This window comes from Dioscorea cayenensis, chromosome 6, assembly GCF_009730915.1.
Source record: "Dioscorea cayenensis subsp. rotundata cultivar TDr96_F1 chromosome 6, TDr96_F1_v2_PseudoChromosome.rev07_lg8_w22 25.fasta, whole genome shotgun sequence".
In the NCBI taxonomy this organism is placed as follows: domain Eukaryota; kingdom Viridiplantae; phylum Streptophyta; class Magnoliopsida; order Dioscoreales; family Dioscoreaceae; genus Dioscorea; species Dioscorea cayenensis.
The window spans coordinates 13,534,513-13,555,325 of record NC_052476.1 but is presented as its reverse complement, the minus strand read 5'-3'; the positions used below and the strand labels follow the sequence as shown (position 1 = coordinate 13,555,325).

The 20,813-nt window shown below is 34.3% G+C and overlaps 1 pseudogene; it reads right to left on the bottom strand.

Annotated features, from left to right (window-relative positions):
- Nucleotides 1-363: 363 nt before the first annotated feature.
- LOC120263659 lies at nucleotides 364-13,129 on the bottom strand (annotated as a pseudogene).
- Nucleotides 13,130-20,813: the final 7,684 nt, after the last annotated feature.

Sequence of the window (20,813 nt, the reverse complement as noted above, 5' to 3'; positions counted from 1 at the left end):
CTTAATTTTACAATAAAAAAAACATACACAAAAAACAGTTCTACAAAAAGTTATTAAGCAAATCTAAATTATCATTTTGTCACCAAGGTTCACTTATGAAACACCAATGACCAAGTGATCTATTAATAACTAGGTCCCCATTGAAACCTTTCACAAGAGATGAGAGTTTGAATCATGGGTAACGGTACATTTCTGGGAGTGTGAATAGTGATTGTGAATGTGTGATTCTAGCACCCATATGTCCGTAGGTTCTATTCTCACTTGCTTCGCTGAAGTTTATCCACGCCCTTGCCTTTATTAGCAGCCTAGTACCATCATGAACTAGGTAGACGTTCACAATCCAGAGAGGACAAACATTATTGTTTAGAAAGTGACAAACCCTTTCACTTTCAAGCTTTCAATAGTCTCCTTAAGGCTCATCCCAAGAGGAATGTTGTAATACCCTGAACCTGTGGATAACTGTTGAAAAATATATTCAGGGTATTACTACAGTTGCAGTAAGAATTTTCTACAGAGTAATCTTGTTGAGAAACCCCAAGTGGACAGAATAAGGACTTAAGTGTAAAAGTTTTTAAAAGATTTTGGGTTAAAGAGTAATAGAAAAAGGATTGATATGAAATGCTTGTGAAAACTAAGGACTGAAAAGGTAAGTTGAAGGGATCATTTGGAAATATTGTGTTATAATCCAAGGACCATTGGATAATTTGAAAGGACCTTTTTGAGAATATTATTTTTATAATCCAGGGACCATTTGTGAGTTTTTTTCAGGGACTGGTTTGTAAGAAGTTAAGTTTTGAGGGACTAAAAAGTGAATTTCGGCTGAAGAGTTAATTGAGAAAAAAATCTAGACTTTTTGATGATTGTTCATCTTCTTCTCCACCATTTTGCTTCTGATGAACCCGAGAGTTAAGAGAAAAAGAGTGAGAGATTTGGAGAGAAATTGGAAGAGATAAAGCTTGGTATTTGGAGAGAAGAATGGATGAAGTATTATTTGGTAAAAGTATTTTGATGATTTATTTGTTGGTATACTTGAATGTATGTGTGTGTATTTTGGATTGAGAAATGTAATTTTTTTCTTGAGAAAGAAGAAGGATTTATGATGAAAAAAATGATGAGTTATTGTTAATAAGAGTTGTTGCTTCAATTTTGGTTGGAAAAAAACACTTGTATTTGAGTTGGAATTTGCTTGAAATGGAGGTGAGTTTGCCGGATTTACTGTAGTATTACTTGTAGCACCGAGATTAGGGTTTGGTTTGATTAATTAAGTTGATAATTATGATGATTAGGAGGTTAATGATAATGGTTAGATTGAAATGGGTTGAGTTAGTCGATTGATTTGATTAGATCAAACCAAGTTGGATTGAATTGATTGAGTTGAATTGATTTGGTTGAGTTGAGTTGATTTGGTTGAGTTGGGCTTGATCAAATCAAGTTGAGATAGGGTTGGGTTTGGTTCGAGTTGATTTTTGGGTTGAGGGTTTTTGGACTGAACCAAGTTGGTTCAATGGATTTTTGAATAAGAATTGAGTTGGTTCAAAAGTTGGTTCGAGTGAAATTAAGTTTGGTTCGAGTGCAATTAAGGTTGGTTCGAGATTGATTCGGCAGTTGTTTAGCTGACTCGAGTTTGTTTAAATACAACTGAAAGGCAATTGGACTATGCAAGGTCGGGTTTTAACCGATTGGAGTGAGTGGGCCCAATAGAGAGTCTATTATTGTTTCTTGTATTTTCTTTTTGAGTTTAAATATGTTATTTATTTTTATTATATTATTCTGTTAGGTGTTGTTCAGTCTTGAGAGGGAGTTCCAGATCTAGGAAGGAACCCAAGGACACCAGGTGAGTTGGTAGTGGCTATTATTTTTAATATTAATTATTATTATTATTTTGAAATAATTGTTTAATAACTAGTATTTTGGAAATAATTATTTAAGTATTTCATTTTATCATGTTTAATTTGCGTATAAGGTTAAAATATATGTATATTTACTTGCCGTTGATGTTCCTGACAATCGTATTGATACATCAGTTTCGTATAATTATACGTATTTGTGAATAGTGAAAATACATGTATATGTGATTTAATTATTCAATTCATGTATTTATTTTTGATGGTTATATATGTTTTGATTTAGAATGATTTGTGAAATCATGTGAGCATTTTAAAATGTTTTACCAACAATATTTGTGGAATTGGTTTTCATTCCTGGAATAGGAATGGTATCATGGATCCGAGTTTTACTCGGTTTTATGCATTGTTATACTTTTGACATCGCTTTTGTGGAAATGATGTTTATTTTCGTGATGTGAATGCTTGTCTCCGGATAAGGACCATGTGATGTGATTTATCTGCATTGTATTATTGCTACATTTACATGTTGGTTTGGATGGTGACGGCGGCTGGGCGGCCCACTATCGCATGAGTGGGTCCCTCACGCCGACCCTTTAGAGGTGGCGTGGTGGACTGAGGTGATTTGTCCGGATCGTGGGAGGCGCAGAGCCACGATGGATTATACATCGGGATCCTAGAGTCACCACATGGGGACCGATGGGCCAACGCTCAGTGCCAAGACCTCGACGGCCCCAAACCCAGTCGCGACGGCGGCTAAGTGGGGAGAGTTTTCAGTCGTGGAATTGAGAATGGATTTTTATATTACTTGTTATTTTTGGGTTGTGATGAGGGCTGAGCTCAAATTGTCGCTCTTAGGAGGGCGGTCTCTCACAACAATTTGGATTTTCTTAGAAAATTGATTTGATATTGATTTGTGATGAATTTATGTTTTCAAAAAGTTCTTTAAAAATGTATTTTTGCTAGAATTCTGGTATTTTGGAAAAGTTGGAAAATTATTTGAGAGGTTGGTATTTATATATTTTTATATATACTCGTATTTGAATATTTCGAAATTATTAAGCCACTACCGACCAACCGAATGTCTTTAGTAATGCAGGAGCAAGACCCTAGATCTGCTCGTTCAAGTTTAGAGCTAGTCGGTTAAGTCCAAGACCGCAGCTGGGTCCCATACTTTTTCTTTTATATTTGTTGGTATCGTGATCTCTGTAGCGGTTGCACTCCACAAATTCGAAGTTATTATATTTGTTGTATTTATGTATTTGAATCTCGCAGTTGATGTAAAGTTATAAATCGTAATTATGAACTCGATTTGGTTTCGAGAGGTGTCGAGGGTTTCCGGTTAAAAAGGAATTTTTAAGCGATGGGCGCCCATTTACCTCGGTGAAGGGTGGCGTGACATCTTTTGGTATCGTGAGTCGAGGTTGAGATATCCTCGTTGGTAGAGATCACGGGTTGTGATCCGAGCCTAAGTTTAGAAGTCGCGTATCAGACTTAGAGGGTTAGTAGTGATTAGACGTAAAGTTAAGGGCCCGATGAGAAGTATTTAGAGTCTCGATCGAGTTAAAACCCTAAGTTGCATATTGGGATCTGAGGACGGATAGTAGGTTTTTGACATTTGAGACGGAGTGAGTAGTGTCTGCTGATCGTGGATCATGTGTCGTGAGATATTTGTCGAATTGGTTTTATTCAAAATGAGTTAACTTAAAGATGCCAAAGAAAGGTGTTTGGCGTGCTTTTTATCGATCGATACATAGTGATTTGTAGTGTGATTATTTACTATTGAGCGATTTGTAGCAAGAGAAACAGGGGTCTTGGACCCGGGTAAGTGAAATTCAGATGATATCGGATTGATGTATGCTAAGGGAAATTTCGAGGACGAAATTTTTAAGGAGGAAGGATTGTAATACCGAACCCGCGTGGATAATCGTTGAAAAATATATTCGTGGTATTACTACAGGCAAATGGGATAGAATTTTCATGTAGTAATCTTGTTGAGAAACCCCAAGTGGATGGAATAAGGACTTAAGTGTAAAAAGTTTTTAAAAGATTTTGGGTTAAAGAGTAATAGAAAAAAAGGATTGATATGAAATGCTTTGCTGAAAACTAAGGACTGAAAGGTAAGTTGAAGGGATCATTTGGAAATATTGTGTTATAATCCAAGGACCATTGGATAATTTGAAAGGACCTTTTGAGAATATTATTTTATAATCCAGGGACCATTTGTGAGTTTTTCAGGGACTGGTTTGTAAGAAGTTAAGTTTTGAGGGACTAAAAGTGAATTTCGGCTGAAGAGTTAATTGAGAGAAAAATCTAGACTTTTGATGATTGTTCATCTTCTTCTCCACCATTTTGCTACATGAACTCCGAGAGTTAGAAAAGAGAGAGAGATTTGGAGAGAAATTGGAAGAGATCAAAAAGTTTGGTATTTGGAGGAAGAATGGATGAAGTATTATTTTGGTAAAGTATTTTGATGATTTATTTGTTGAGTATACTTGAATGTATGTGTGTGTATTTTTGGATTGAGAAATGTAATTTTTTCTTGAGAAAGAAGAAGGATTTATGATGAAAAATGATGAGTTATCGTTAATAAGAGTTGTTGCTTCAATTTCGGGTTGAAAAACACTCAGATTTGGAGTTGGAATTTGCTTGAAATGGAGGGTGAGTTTGCTTGGGATTCTATCGTAGTATTACTCTGTAGGCAACCCGAGATTAGGGTTTGGTTTGATTAATTAGGTTGATAATTATGATGATTAGGAGGTTAATGATAATGGTTGAGATTGAAATGGGTTGAGTTAGTCCAATTGATCTGATTAGATCAAACCAAGTTGGATTGAATCGATTGAGTTGAATTGATTTTGGTTGAGTTGAGTTGATTTTGGTTGAGTTGAGCTTGATCAAATCAAGTTGAGATGAGTTGGGTTTGGTTCAGTTGATTTTTGGGTTAAGGGTTTTGGACCTGAACCAAGTTGGTTCAATGGATTTTGAATAAGAATTGAGTTGGTTCAAGCTGGTTCGGTGAAATTAAGTTTGGTTCGATCTGAATTAAGGTTGGTTCGATTGATTCGACGAGTGTTTAGCTCTGACCGAGTTTGTTTAAATACAACCCGAAAGGCAATTGGACTATGCAGGTCGGCTTTTAACCGATCGGAGTGAGTGGGCCCAATGAGAGTCTATTATCGTTTCTGTATTTTTCTTTTTGAGTTTAAATATGTTATTTATTTTTTATTATATTATTCTCATAGGTGTTGTTCGCCTTGAGAGGGAGTTCCGGATCTAGGGAAGGAACCCAAGGACACCGAGTGAGTTGAGTAGTAGCTATTATTTTTTTAATATTAATTATTATTATTATTTTGAAATAATTGTTTAATAACTAGTATTTTGGAAATAATTATTTAAGTATTTCATTTTATCATGTTTAATTTGCGTATAAGGTTAAAATATATGTATATTTACTTGCCGTTGATGTTCCTGACAATCGTATTGATACATCAGTTTCGTATAATTATACGTATTTGTGAATAGTGAAAATACATGTATATGTGATTTAATTATTCAATTCATGTATTTATTTTTGATGGTTATATATGTTTTGATTTAGAATGATTTGTGAAATCATGTGAGCATTTTAAAATGTTTTACCAACAATATTTGTGGAATTGGTTTTCATTCCTGGAATAGGAATGGTATCATGGATCTGGATTTTACTGGTTTTATGCATTGTTATACTTTTGACATTGGCTTTGTGGAAATGATGTTTATTTTCGTGATGTGAATGCTTGTCCTGGATAAGGACCATGTGATGTGATTTATACAGATTGTATTATTGCTACATTTACATGTTGGTTTGGATGGTGACGGCGGGCTAAGGCCCCGACTCATCGCGATAGTGGGTCCCCACGAGCCGACCTTTAGAGGTGGCGTGGTGGACCCGAGTGTTGATTTGTCCGGATCGGTGGGAGCGTAGAGCCACGATTGGATTATACATCGGGATCCTAGAGTCACCACATGGGACCCGATGGGCCAACGTCGAGGGCGCGAAGACTGGCGGCTCCCAAACCTAGTCGCGACTGGCCTAAGTGGGGGAGAGTTTTTCCAGTCATGGAATTGAGAATGGATTTTTTTATATTACTTGTTATTTTGGGTCATGATGAGGGGGCGAAGCCCAAATTGCCGCTCTTAGGGAGGGCGATCTCTCACAACAATTTGGATTTTCTTAGAAAATTGATTTGATATTGATTTGTGATGAATTTATGTTTCAAAAGTTCTTTTAAAAATGTATTTTTGCTAGAATTCTGGTATTTTGGAAAAGTTGGAAAATTATTTGAGAGGTTGGTATTTATATATTTTATATATACTGTATTTGAATATTTGAAATTATTAAGCCACTACCGACCAACTCGAATGTCTGTCAGAATCGCAGGGAGCAAGACCCCTAGATCGCTGCTCAAGTTTAGAGCTAGTCGAGGGTTAAGTCCAAGACCGCAGTGGGTCCCATACTTTTCTTTTATATTTGTTGGTATCGTGATCTTGTAGCGGTTGTACTCCACAAATTTGAGTTATTATATTTGTTGTATTTATGTATTTGAATCCTCGCAGCTTGGTGTAAAGTTATAAATTGTAATTTGTAACTCTGATTTGGTTTCTGAGAGGTGTCAGGTTTCCAGTTAAAAAGGAATTTTTAACTGATGGGTGCCACATTTACCTCGGTAGAAGGGGTGGGTGTGACAAATGTAATCTATACCAAAGCTTTTTGACTTCTCCTTTGAGACCTGCCATGTTGGCATAAATGGATGTTCATCTGCACACCTGCCAATATAAACAATTTTTTAGATATAACATCCAAAGATAACATTGAAAAATTAATATATGAAATCTCAAAGAACTTAAACATCTTGTTTAGTAAAGATTCTTATAAAATTATATGACTAGAAGATGTCCAATAAACATTATAAAGAAAAAGGTTCCTGGTCCGGATTAAGATGTTTTTTTAAAGCATGCTAGACTAGGAACCTACAAAAAAATACTTTCAAAAATCACAAAGGAAATAATTTTTAGAACACTAGTATGTGATCTCAGTAATGAGAAAATGAGATAAATTAAAAATTCTATCGAGTAACTTACTTTTTGTGGGAGTTGAAGAGTTGGATACAGTTCATGAATTATTTTCAGGAGCTCCGACAAATGCGCAACGCTTTCAACTAAGCAATATCTTCCATTTGCCGAGGGAGACTCGAATCCAAGGATGTGTGCCAATGCAACATCTTAACATTCATCCACCCAAAGCTTGAATTTGGATAAGTAGAAGCTCCTACAATAGATTATCCAACATTTGATCACGTCTATTATAAGTACATCAAAAGAAACATCTGACGATCTCCACAAAGATAATTACTGTCCTAACCAAATATTTGTTACCATGCATCGTTATATCACTAATGTATTGAAAAAATGCTCCATGTTATCCTCTAGAGATTAGCAAAGGCCATATTTCTGTTAAAACAAAAAGTCCTATTGTTTTAAAGAGTATTGATAGTATTTCATATAAGTTCCTCTTCCAAACTCCACATTTTAATAAAAGATCACTACACTGGAAGATATTTGTTTTTGACATCTTGGACCAAAAGTTGTAGCCTATTTTTCTCTCGAACAAGCCAACAATGCAAAGATCAAGGCCTCATACTCAAACACAGATTCTTAGGTATATAAATCCTCTGATAATTGTTGTGGAATTATCTCTCTAATTTTCAATGTGACACAAAAATTAGTAATTCTTGCTGAAGTTAATGGGCTAGGAGTAACATATTAGTAGGAAAGAACTCTAAAAAGCAAATATTGCATATGAGGTAACAGTAAAATTACAATGATCATTGGACCCAGCTCCTAAACTAGTAACTACCAACTACATACCATTTATCAAGTTCAGGATTACAGCAGAGCTTGTGTTTAAAGTTGGTTGCAAAAGAGGGTCGATGACCATCGATGGATTGATTATGACTATTTCAATGCCATTGTCCTTGGAGAACTTCCAAGCAGACTCCTCTGCAAGGGTCTTAGATAGCATATACCACATCTAAGAGAAAACTATGATGGTAGAAAATGAGCAAATTTATACTAATATACTTTTTCATCAATGTTAAACAGAAATGTAAATTATGTAAGACTATACAATAAGAAAGCATGGCAACATTAGCAATTAGGAGGTTGTTAGCCTAAAAGAGCCAAAGATGATTGTATTATATTCCTAAAGAAACAAAAAGTAATCAATTCAGTTGGTTACGGGCAACCAGAAGTGGAGTAGACCATTATAAGGTAGTTAGTTATTGCAGGGAAAGTGGTTGTAGTGGGTTATAGGGAAGAGATATAAAAGAAAGGGAGAAGTAGAAAAGAGGGCATGAAACTCTTGTATTCAGCAACCTTTGGTTGGGCCTCTTGTTTCTAGATTGTATCTATCAGAGTTTCAGAATTAATAACTATCAATAGAGATTCACTACAAGAGAGTTTGACTTCAAAATTCCACACCAAATTAATTTTGAATCACTAAATCATTACATACTGAGGACATCAATTGGTTTATAATTAAATAAGACTAAATATTAGTTAAATTCATATAGATAAATCTTAGTCTTCCATCACAGGTTAGATGGCATTATGTTAACATCTTAACTAAAATTGAATCAGATAAGAAATGTTCCAATTTTCAAATTAGTAGTATTTTGGCTGAACTATGTGCAGTCAGCTCAAGTATTCAAATTTTAAACACACAGTCTTAAGTTACTGATAAAGTCCAAGGCCGAGCGAGATATATATTTATATATATTAGCTTATACTGAAAATATAATTCCGTTGGCATGTGAAACAAATGCATACCTTTCCACGCTCTCATAACTCTACATCTGAAAACCATATCTCACCAACAATCACATCAAGAGTTCGCGGTCTACCATTGAATAGAACAGCAACCACAGATGATGTGACAACAGCCCTCTGATGGAAGAGATTTTGACACAAGAACCCATAACATTGAGGGTCCCCTTCACTGCAGGATCAATAAATTCAACCTAAAGTGGTAGATTTTTGTATTTAGAATAACAAAAGAAAAGGTAAAAAAAACAATGGTGAAAGGAACTGAATTTAAAATCTAAATTGATGGTTAAATCTTGAAACTTGAAACCATTGACATGAGCATATTTGAAAATTTTCCCAATAATTAGAGGGTGAAATTATTTGAAAAGCAGACTTTATAAATGAAACAAATGGTAGAGAACGATAGCCAGTGATGAAATTAATCAGCATGAAATGAAAACTCTATCATAAATAAAAAGACTCTGGTATGTAACCAAGGATGTTGAAAGTTCTCTTTGATAGTCTCCAACACATTGAACAAGCACATAAACTACATCAAAGAATTAATTTTCTATCAAAAATAAATGATAGACTATTTAGCACAAGAGTGCAAAACATTAAGGGTTCCCTTCATTACAGGATCAATTAACTCGCTCGAAATATAGAAATTTTTCTTTGGTAATATTTAGAGGTAAAAAAAGATAAAATAAGAGGCGAAGAGAAAAAAATAAATGGTCCGAAAACCGAAAATGCAAAGTTAAATCTTACACATTGAAACTGCTCAATTGAATGTCGATTGAAATTTTGTCCACTATAAAGATTGAAATTATTTGGAAAAAAAATTGAGGAAATGCAACAAATAGTCAATGATAATAAAGCTAATAGATATAAATATTAGAATCTATCATAAATATCTCGGACACACAAATATGTAAATAGGGACAATGATGATCGATGTAATAATCTCCAATGCATCAACTAACCACATTAAATTGCTTAAATAATTATTAAAAAGTAAATGGACCTCAATATATTAACAAACTCGGACAATGCTAAAAAAATTAACTATGATGCCCTCCAACACATCCTGCACAATGTATATCCTACACAATGCATCTGATGAAGACTTGTTGTAATCTAATTCACATTGGTCCATCAGACATCCATTACAAACCCATGAAACATAAAAAAACTAATCTTTTTATATACCTTGCACAAGGAAAAAACCAGAAGCCGCTAAATTTAATCAATACCTATTTATCCATTTTTTTAAGCAAATGGACAAGTCATCGCAGGAGGCGTATGCCATGCGCTCTCACCTTATACATGGGCCATCCCATGCATAGGGGATCCAGCTTACCATGTGTTGGGTTGGAAATGAACCTTCAACCTCTTGCACGGGAACGAATGCCTTAACTGCTGCCACATGCCCTCACCCTTTGCATGGGCCATCCCATGCACAGGGGATTCAACTCGACTCTAAAAGTTTTTCACTTAAAAATTAGTATGAAATATATATAACTTTAGTAAAACGTTCAAAGTGCTTTAGTCACAAACTAAGGAAACAAATTTAGTAGTTCTTGTTCCTTTTTTTTGTGTGTGCGCTCACATGCAAAAGTTTCAGCAAATGGGCATTTAGAGTTTGAGCATCAAAAGATAATTTGTAAGAGGAACCTATGGATCTGCAGAATTAACAAAGTAAGGAGAAGCTATATGGAAAACACATTCACATCCATCAACTGCAACATCAAATGAGCCCTCTTCCAGTAAATTTGCTTTGAATAGCTTAAGGAGCTCACTGGCTCCATCTAGAGAACGCAAGTGCTCTATCTTCTTGGGATCACCTAAAAATCAAAAGACCATTACAAAGTTTGAAATTTTTATTTTTCATGAATAGATTAATAACAAAACTAATTACATACACAAGCTATCAAACCTATCATTATGCAAAAGGTAAGGAAGCAATGCTGACTGCTCTATAAATCTAAAATAAGTCAATAAATGTGGGCAACTCTATGTACCGTTTACAAGTCTCATGAAATAATTACTATGTCACACCAAAATCACAAATGCCAATACTTGCCTACTAAGCCATGAAGATGTTGAAGACCAAATATTTTTTAGTTGTTGATGACCAAATGTTTTTTTTACAAAAACTTAAAGAGTAAAACTTCTGACTTTTTTTAATAAGCAAAGGGGAACTTGACGGTTTTTATTTTTCTTTTTAAAAGAGTAACTAGAAGAGTATATACAACTAATCACTCTATAATAAAATGAATAATAGGAACCAAGGCATAACCAAGTGGTTTCCTACCTTATTTGTGTTTGAGAGGTCTTGACACACCCCTTGTGTGTGACCCGTAAGTGCACGAGTTTGTCGAAGTAATAAATCCCAGGTGAGTAAGTTATCGTATCCACAGGGAATAGTGAATAGAAACACAACGATTACTACTTAACCAAGTGAAGATGAAATAGTAATGGAGTGGATAAAATCAATATGAACGAGACTAAAGAGAATAAGAAAGAGACGCATGATAAAAATGAGAGGAAAAGGCAATCGATAGAAAGTGAGGGCACTCGGACATTGCTCCCCTATGGGTTATTGCTTCAAGTGCAAGAACAATTATTATGTCTCCTAACTGATGCTTAATGAATCATGGAAATCCTAAAATACACGGTCCCAAACCTAAGGTCAATAGTGACTAACTCTACACTATGTCCCGGCGGAGAAATCGCTTAGTCTCAACACCTCACACTATGCAAAAGTTGCAAGAAGCTCTATAGATTCCAAGTGATAAACCCCTATTCTCATATGTAGATCTAACCCTTTGGTCCAGCGAAGACCCCTAGTCACAATTAAGCCCCGGTGCTAAAAGTCACTAACGCTTCACTCTGTTGCTCCCGCAACTAAGCCCCAGCAAAGTTCATCCTTTAGCCCTTCACTCTATTGTCACCACAAAAAACTCTTGGAATATGGAGGTAGGATAAATCACATCGGAGGGGAAAGGAGACGCTCAGCTATCTCTCGACTCACCCTCTCGACCCTCTCCAATCTTGCTTTGTCTAACCCTCATAGTGTGTCGCTCACTCACAAGGATTACCAATGTAGACTCTTGACCCTAGTGTCACTCTAAGGGATAAATCAATCAACAAACATTCAAGATTGGATCTCAATTAAAGACATCAATTAAGGAAAAGATAATAAAATGTTAATGAAACAATAGCATCCTAGGGTTTACAAGTCAAAGTACCCACTAGGGGGTTTAGCTCTCAATGGAGCAAGTCACAATCAATAATGAAATCGAAAGTAAAAAAACATGTAATCCATAAGAAAACCCCCTTGGTATTCGTGTCGATGGTCTTGTGGAGTAGCCTCATCTTGTCCAAAGGTCCCCTTGTCAAGCCTAGGGCGCATCCGCCGGATCGGTACCGACGAAAGCTCCCCCAATAACAATCTTCCAAGAGAAACGTGGTGTCGAAGCTGTAGAACCACTCCAAAAGCCTTGCTAAAGCCCCTCTAAATCCTAGTCGCAAGCCTCTCAAAAAATGGAGAAAAGATGGAAAGAGAAATCCTGAAATCGGGCTTAATCGCGGCTTTAAATAGGCTGGAATCGGGAATCCACACAGGCGTGTGGAATTTTCACACGCCCATGTGAATCTACAGGAATCTGAATTTCGGTAATCTGTGAACAGTAAGTACTACAGTGATTTGCTACAATACCTGCTACAGTACTTTGCCAAAAACACTCCCGAATTCACACTTTTCATCAAGGCAACATAAACAGGCACACGTCTAATTTACACAAGTCGGAAGTCTTGCTAACTTTGCACAAGTCGGAACACATGAGTGTGACTGCCTTTGTGCTCCTCCAATTTACATAATCCATTGATCACAATGGAGGTTGGCACACACTCATATGTCTTCGAGCACAACTTGCATTTTCTCATGTGTTCACTTCAAGATTCCATCAACATAATACATTCGCAATCTACTTTGGCTCATTTCTTCTCTATTTGGCTCCACAACCCTATATGCTCAAAAGAACACAAAAACACAAGTATTAGCGATAAAACCTGATAAAAGTAATGCTCATCGTAAGAAAAGAATACTTCGTATTCTTAGTACACAAGCACTTATCAGGTCTCAAGTTCAAAACCTCTCAAGCACAATGCAATAAAAATAAAAAAGTGCTTGTCATCAATTTATCAAAGAATAAAAATAAAATGCATAATCACTCTACACTACTAGAATATGATCAAGAGATCCCATGATTCGAGAAACAAATCTAATGTATAGCAATGGAAAAGGAGAAGCTAGGGTTTGATACCGAGATCACAAACGGTGACCTTGACGATGTAGCCGCGATTTAGGAGGAGCTTCACCAGCCATGAAGTGATGAGCTGGAGGCCCCCGTCACGCACACCATCTTCCCACTCATCTTCCCTCTCTCTCTCTCTCTCCCTCTCCCTCTCTCTCGATTTCGATCTCGATCTCGATCTCGACAAGAAACTACTGGAGAAGAAGGGCAATGGAGTGAAAAAAAAAATCTCTAGTGTGTGTCTGTATCGAGATGTTGTCTGTATCGAGATTGAGGATTGTGCTTATCTCGAGGCATTGGTGGGAAGGGATTAGCAGGACAAATTGAAAAGATGTGGGCTCCACCACAAGTCGAGAAAATGTACAACGCCTGGGTGTGCTCATATTATATATATATATATATATATATTCATTCATTTAGAATTAATGGCATTTTATGAGCATTTGTAAAAAAGTACCTTGAAAAATTGCTCATTTTCATTTTCAAAATATTTTAATTACATTTAAGTTTAATATGAAATGTGTTGATAGATATATTTAAACTAGTTTGTTTTAAAATAGATTTTGAGTCCGTTAGATTAATTTTTTTTTTTAGGAACATCATAACACAATCTTTTTCACAATTTTTTTTTGTTTTTTTTTCTTCTTGTTTAATTTGTATATGAAGTGTGTGAGTCCACGACAAAATAGTGGTGAGAGACAGCACAATTTGATGGTTTTTTTACCAACTAAAACAGTGGCATAAGAATTTTAGTAAGGTAGTTAGACCCGGCCAAACCTAAGGGTAAGGGGTTGATGTCTTCAACCGAATTGGATAGAAGTTGAATAGAGGTCAATAATAAAATATTAAAAAAATATATTATAATAATTATAATATAAACAACACAACTACTTAAATTTGGTATTTAAATTCATTCCATACTTATGATAAGCACATATCAACCTAACAAAATAATCTAAAACAAATACTCAAACAAACCCATACCAATCAAAATTCAAAACAAAATAATTAAAATTATTTAATTTAAAAAATAACTACAACTACTCAATTCAAGTTATCCACACTCAAAACAAGCATTTACCAATCAAAATTCAAGCAAATAATTAAAATTATATAATAAAAAAATAACCACAACTACTAAACTCAAGTTTTCCACACTCAAAACAAGCATATACCAACCATAACAAAATAGGCACAAATACATAATCCAAAGATAACAAAAATTACCCAAGTATTCAAATACAACTAACATTAAAATGAGATAAAGTTTAATTCCACACTCAAAACAAGCACATACCAATTATAACAAAATAGTCACAAATACATTATCAAAAGATTTACTCAAGTATTTAAATATAACTAAATGAGTTAGATCCATGAACTTGGATCAGAACTTAAATTAATTTCATCATTTCCATCAAATCTTTGGTAAGCTTGTATTACCACCAACATCACCAAAAATCTTACAAATTTACTTCTTCTTGGATATCCACATCATCTAATAAACAAAAAAAAATCATTCTATTAAAAAGATTGTATTTTTTATGAGAAATAAAAATTTCATTACTAAGTTATTAACTATACATTTAATAGTTAAGATTTTGCTTACTTTGACCATGACCATCATCAAATATAGGAATAGCTTCATCTCCCTAAACACTATCATCCATGATTTCTTCATAATCAAGTTCAAGAAGAAATTCATCTTTTGCTACCCAAAAATCTATCTTATCAATAAAATCATAATCGACTGGATCATAGCTCACTTTCTTGAATTAATGTCTTTGTGAATTTAAAGATATAATAAATAAAATTATAAAACTAAAAATAGCTAAATTGTAAATGAGAACTTTTAATATATTGTCATAAACGCAAGTTATAAGTCACATTCACAAGGTCATTTAACCATTGATGCTCCAATTTGTTCCTTCTTTTTAGTGTGGGCACGCTAAATAAAAACTACTTTTTTGCAAAATGAAGCGCACTATACCCAAATAATTTTCACAATTCACCTACAAAAGGTATTAAAGCACATTAGTAAATAGCAAGATATAAGTTAAATTAATATTTAATACTAAATACAATTTGGAATCTAGAACTAACTTAGTTGAATATTTTTAGCTGGCAAAGCTGATTTGCGACTAAAACTCCCTAGTCGATCTTGATATATTTTGATTTCCTTCATAGCTTTCTTACTATTGCTACATATGTTACTTTATTCTAACAAATCAAGAAGGCCTTGCATTACTTCTAGAATTTTCACAAATGTGCTTTCATCATATAAAAATGTAGGATTAAGAAAATAAGCGGCCGCATGAATGTTGCACTGCAAATGCTTATCCCATCTTTCATCAATAATTTTTATATAAGTATCATACAACCTTTGCTTGTCATTGAAGATAGACATAATTCCTTTGCGAATTCTAAATATCCTCTCATAAATATAACCAATAGAGGGCTTCTCATCAGCATGCACTACACAAAGTAGCTTATTTATTGGAGCTGCTATTTTCACCATCAACAAGTAATCTTTCCAAAATTTGTTATCCAAAATGACAGAACTAACCAATTTACCCATGGTGGATTTGTACAATCTATGACCAATATAGTATTTGTCTATCACTAAAGCTTGCAAATCATGTTTGTCATAAATACTTTATAGAGTTATAAAAACAATAGTAAAATGAGTTGCTCCTAGGCGCACAATTTCTTTTTCTGCAGCCAGACCTTTTTCTTAACCAACTTAGCATATAAATATGGTTGCCCCTAAAAATAGTTACCTTAGAAACCCTGTGAGGCAAGGTCAATAATATAATCCATCTTCTGAATATCTCTCAAAATCAAGTTTAAGCAATGTGCAACACAAGGAGACTAGTAAATGTGATTATATTTCTCATGTAATAGTTTTCCTACAGTGATGACAAAATATAACAAACTAGGTAACAAAGAAGCATGGTTAAGTAAATAAAATATAAATCTATCTTTAGTAAAATAGCAATCAAGCTAAAACATTTTAAATCACATACCTACAGCAACATAATTACTAGAATTATCAGTCACCAAACGTACAACATTTGAAGGCCCAACCTATTCCACAATCTCTTAAAACAAATTCACCGAATTTGTGGCATCCTTAACGATATCCTATGCATCAACAAATTTTATAAAAGACATGCCATTAGGACAATGCACTAAAAAATTGATCAAAGTTCTTTGTCTTTGATCACTCCAACCATTACCCATAATTGTCCATCCAAAACTAGCCCAATTGCTTCTAAAGTTATCAACAAGCAACTAGCATTCTTTTTCTACAATTCTTCAAGAAATGAATCTTCATATCATTATAAGATGAGCCTCTATATCAAGATCCACACCCAAAGAATGGCATCCAACACCGCTTGAAAGTAGGGTGACCTTAATGCATTAAATGGAATGCATGAGGTATAAAACCACCGTGCAAAAGCCATATGTGCCTTTTGAATTGCTTACTTGTTAGCAAATGTATTCTTGATTCTTGATTGAGACTCCGGGGTTGACCTTGGAACCACAAATTTTTCAATAGAATTGTCGGCCTTCTTTTTCCCCAAATATATATGTTGTTATCTTCTATTGTGACTTCATTGAAGGATTAAACTCTTGAACATCATCCTCTTCAACTTCTTCATATGCATCTTCAAATGAATCCTTTCCCTTTTCTTTGGAGGAAGTAAGAAACCCGTCATTTGCTTGTGAACATCATCAAGAACTTTTTTACAAGCTGCTATATTTCCCCGAATGCAAGCTAGGTGATACTTCATTCTATTAATTCCACCACCTTGATATTTTGATCCTCAATAAAAGCATGAGATAATCTTTTTCCTTGAGCATTATTAGACACATTGAAATGTTTCCAAGTAGGATTAGTCTTCAAACAAACATTTCCACTTGAACAGCTAGATGATAATGAATTACTGGCCTTTGGATCCTACACAAAGAAAAATCAACCGATGCATTGTCAATTTATGAGTTTGATCTCTACGGTGATACATCTTTATGAAATATATAACCTATAGTATATATTATGCACATGATATACTCATATAATTTAAAAAAATAAACAATGAAAAAGAAAAATGTTACCAACCTACCATATACCATGCGCAAAATTAGACTAATAAAAGTCTCTTTTTAGTTTTTCACCTCCTTTTAGAACCTACAAAGATGATATCTTACAAATGTGAGGAGAAGCCAAATTATAGAAAATTAATTAATATACTAAAAGACAATTTTCACTCTATATCCAATCAAATAAGCAATTCAAATATTTTCTTAATGATTCATTGGGTGCGTCGCTTGCGGGAGTCTAAGGGCACGAGAGCCTCAGTGCTCCTAGAAGAAGATTTTCTTTTAGGCACTTTAGTCAAAGACTAAATTATGTTTTTGTACTGGATGCATGTATTATCTAAAGCCTTCCTAATTCCTATATAGCAGATAATGATAGTTCTCATTATTGCGCATCTATTCACATGAATGTTTCAAAATCTAACAAAGTTATTGTCAAGTAATTCACTAATTCTTTAAAAAAAAATCTTTATTTACCATAATCTAATAAAGTGAATAACTCCTTGTAGATGGCAAAACTTATTCTCAAAAGACCAAGAGTAAAGAGTTCTAAAAAGTAAAAAAATAATTACAAGTTAAGATAAAAATTATGAGTCTATGACCAAGATTTTCAAAGCATGAGTACAATAGTACAAATTATTCTAGAAATCTCAAACATAAGTGAGTAACAATGGAAATTATAAACAAAATCTAATAAAACCTCATGCAAATCTAGTGTTTTTGAGAGGTTGGTGGAATCACCATAGCAAGGAAGACATTGGTGGAGTCAGTCTCAACAGAGGGATGGAGGAGTGAACTCGTGAAAGAGTTCAAAGAAATTAGAATAAAATAATAAAGAAAATAAACCCTAGCATTATCACTCGGTTGACCTGTCCAAGTCAACCGGTTCACGGTCAAACTAGTAGGGTCACTAGGTTTTGTCATACTCGATTCAATGGGGCATGCCTGGACTAACCACATGGCTAGTTCCCGATTTTTTGGTTGAACCACTAGGCCCGTTTGGGTCTGACTACCTTGAATTTAAGTTAGGGACAGGACAACTAAAGACATTATTGTCTTAAGTAAAACAAAAAATTATAGTGATGTCCCTGCCACCGTCCACCTTCGCCGACTACTGTTCACAATAGCAAACTAGCCACTGGCAATTGCCATCGACAAGGCACTAGCCACCACTGACTGCCGCCAGTTAGCCGTCAGCGTCATCTCGACGAGCCACTAGCCACCATAGACCACCGTGGGTGGTCATTGACATCACCGCACCACTAGCAGGTCGACCATTAGAATAGTACAAAGGATGCTATGGTAATTTAACCATATTTTGTCTAATCATATTTTGTGTTGTTCATTGAACATCAAACATGGAACAACACAAGCACTTGTGTTATACCCATGTGTGAATCAAATGAACCCTTAAGGTAATATGATGGATATACATTAACAGTATGGATGTAATATGTACATTTAGTTGGTTATATAAACTGAATTGTCGTTTTTTTAAACAATCCAAAAGGTAGCTTACTTTTAATAGGTAGTTGGTTACCCCCGTTTGGATAATTACTTGGGGCTCGTTGGGTGGATGTGATAAAGAGGATATGATAGTTTATATCCTACTTTAATTTTTTTGTTTGGTGGGCCAACATAACATGATAGCCTTATTTTTATTGACACACTTTATAGTCAATTTGATAACTAATCATATGGGGAGGGTCATGATAGAAATGGGCATGATGATAGGATAAATAAAATAAAATATATTTATTTATTTAGCCTTTTTACTTGGTTTCTCTCCCTCATCTAGAGTTTTACCATATCTCTCCTTTGATCGCACCTAATGAGTAAGACAAAAGGCTTATTAACAACTAGATACATCCAAAAAAGCCTATTTCTTTAAAAAAAGATATAACTCTATCATAAAGAGTAATTTTGTTTATTTACATACAATTCATATTATATCCTATCATTCTTTGGTCTACTTCAAACATTAGAATAACAAAATGCTATTAGATGGCTTATTTGTTGCGCATCAAACACAAGATAGGATATAAGCTTATGTTCATATCCTTTCCTACGTACTACTATTCAGTCTTCATATCGTATTTGACCTTATCCTATCATATTTACCAAATGGGCCCTACATCTATTTCTAATGAGCATGTTTCTATGTATTTGAATATTTACTTTTAATACCATTCTTTCATGGGGTAATTAGTTACCTATTTCTCTTCCAACTCAATAGTCAATTATTCACACTCAAAGAGCAAAGGGTGCAATGGCTTATTTACATTTCTCTTAAAAACTTAAATTAATTTAAGTTCAACATTCCAAAAATAATAATTTTTTAATATAATATGTATTGTATAAATTTTTAAACATTAATTGGTTTTTTTACAAAAATCTAATTGATAGCAATATTATGTATAAACAAATTTATAAACAACAAAAAAGGGAAAAAAAAAATTTGAAGCCAATGACATTTCTATTATTCATGGGATGTTCGGTTAAAAGATATGGTAAGGAACTACTCCCCGTATTTGTACCACAAAGCATTCCTCAACTTTTCATATCTAAAAAATAATCCTCTTTTTCTAACCACTAATTTAGTGAAATGGAGCTTTAATGAGTTAAGTGAGGTGTATAAGAGTGAAATTTAAAAAATAATAAAAGGTACAAATTTGCCCTTAAATTTTTTCAACCACCTTGCTCAAGCTCTAGCAAGTAACAAAAGCTTTTTAGTAGATCCACAACATGCTCTAAGTGCTAACTCAATATGAAAATACATACTCTGATAGTGTCAAGTAAAAGTGAAAGCTCGAGTATTCAATAGCTTGATTGCTTTAAAAGTGTATCAGTATTGACCCCTTGGAGTATGAACACATAAATGATTGAAAACTTCAAGCGTTTGCGTCAATTGACCCTCAATGGTGACAGCATTGAGAATATCCCTAATATTATTGGGGATTTAATACACTTGAGACTTCTTAATCTTAACCAAACAAGAATATGCAAACTTCTAGTTTCTTTGGGAAACCTCATTAATTTACAATTTTTGTTGCTTGCAGCTTGTAAATCTTTGCATACCCTTCCTAGAAGTATAACCAAACTTTGCAATCTAAGGAGACTCCTTCTCAACAATACTAAATTGAATTATATGCCTAAGGGAATAGGCAAGTTAGAACATCTTAATTATTTGTCAGCATTCACCATTGGAGGCAACGGTAGGGATGAAGGAGAGGATTGCGATCTATAAGAGCTACAGACACTTAAAAACCTTAATTACCTTCAAATAAATAGGTTGGAGAAAGCAAGAGACAAAAGTATTTCAGTGCTCTCAAATATGCCTCACCTGGGAAAATTAGTTCTTAGTTGCACACTAACGAACGCATTATGGGTGTGTAAATTATGCAGTCATATAAACATGCAAGTATGTATTTAATACTACAATTGGTCAGTGATACTGCAAGTGTACAGGTCATCAAGTGATACCTCATGGATGAACACGAGGGTCGTATTTCCCTAGGAATGGCGAGAGGCTCTTATTACTTTCTTTTCACTTAATCAATAGCCTAATCATTTATGCTCGTTCTATAGTTCTACTTATACAATACTATTAAACAATACAATTGGAGATAATGTTAAGCACACTTAGAAGGAGTTGGGAGTATGTACTAAGTTATCTTGATTGTTAATTATGGTAGGCGTCAAG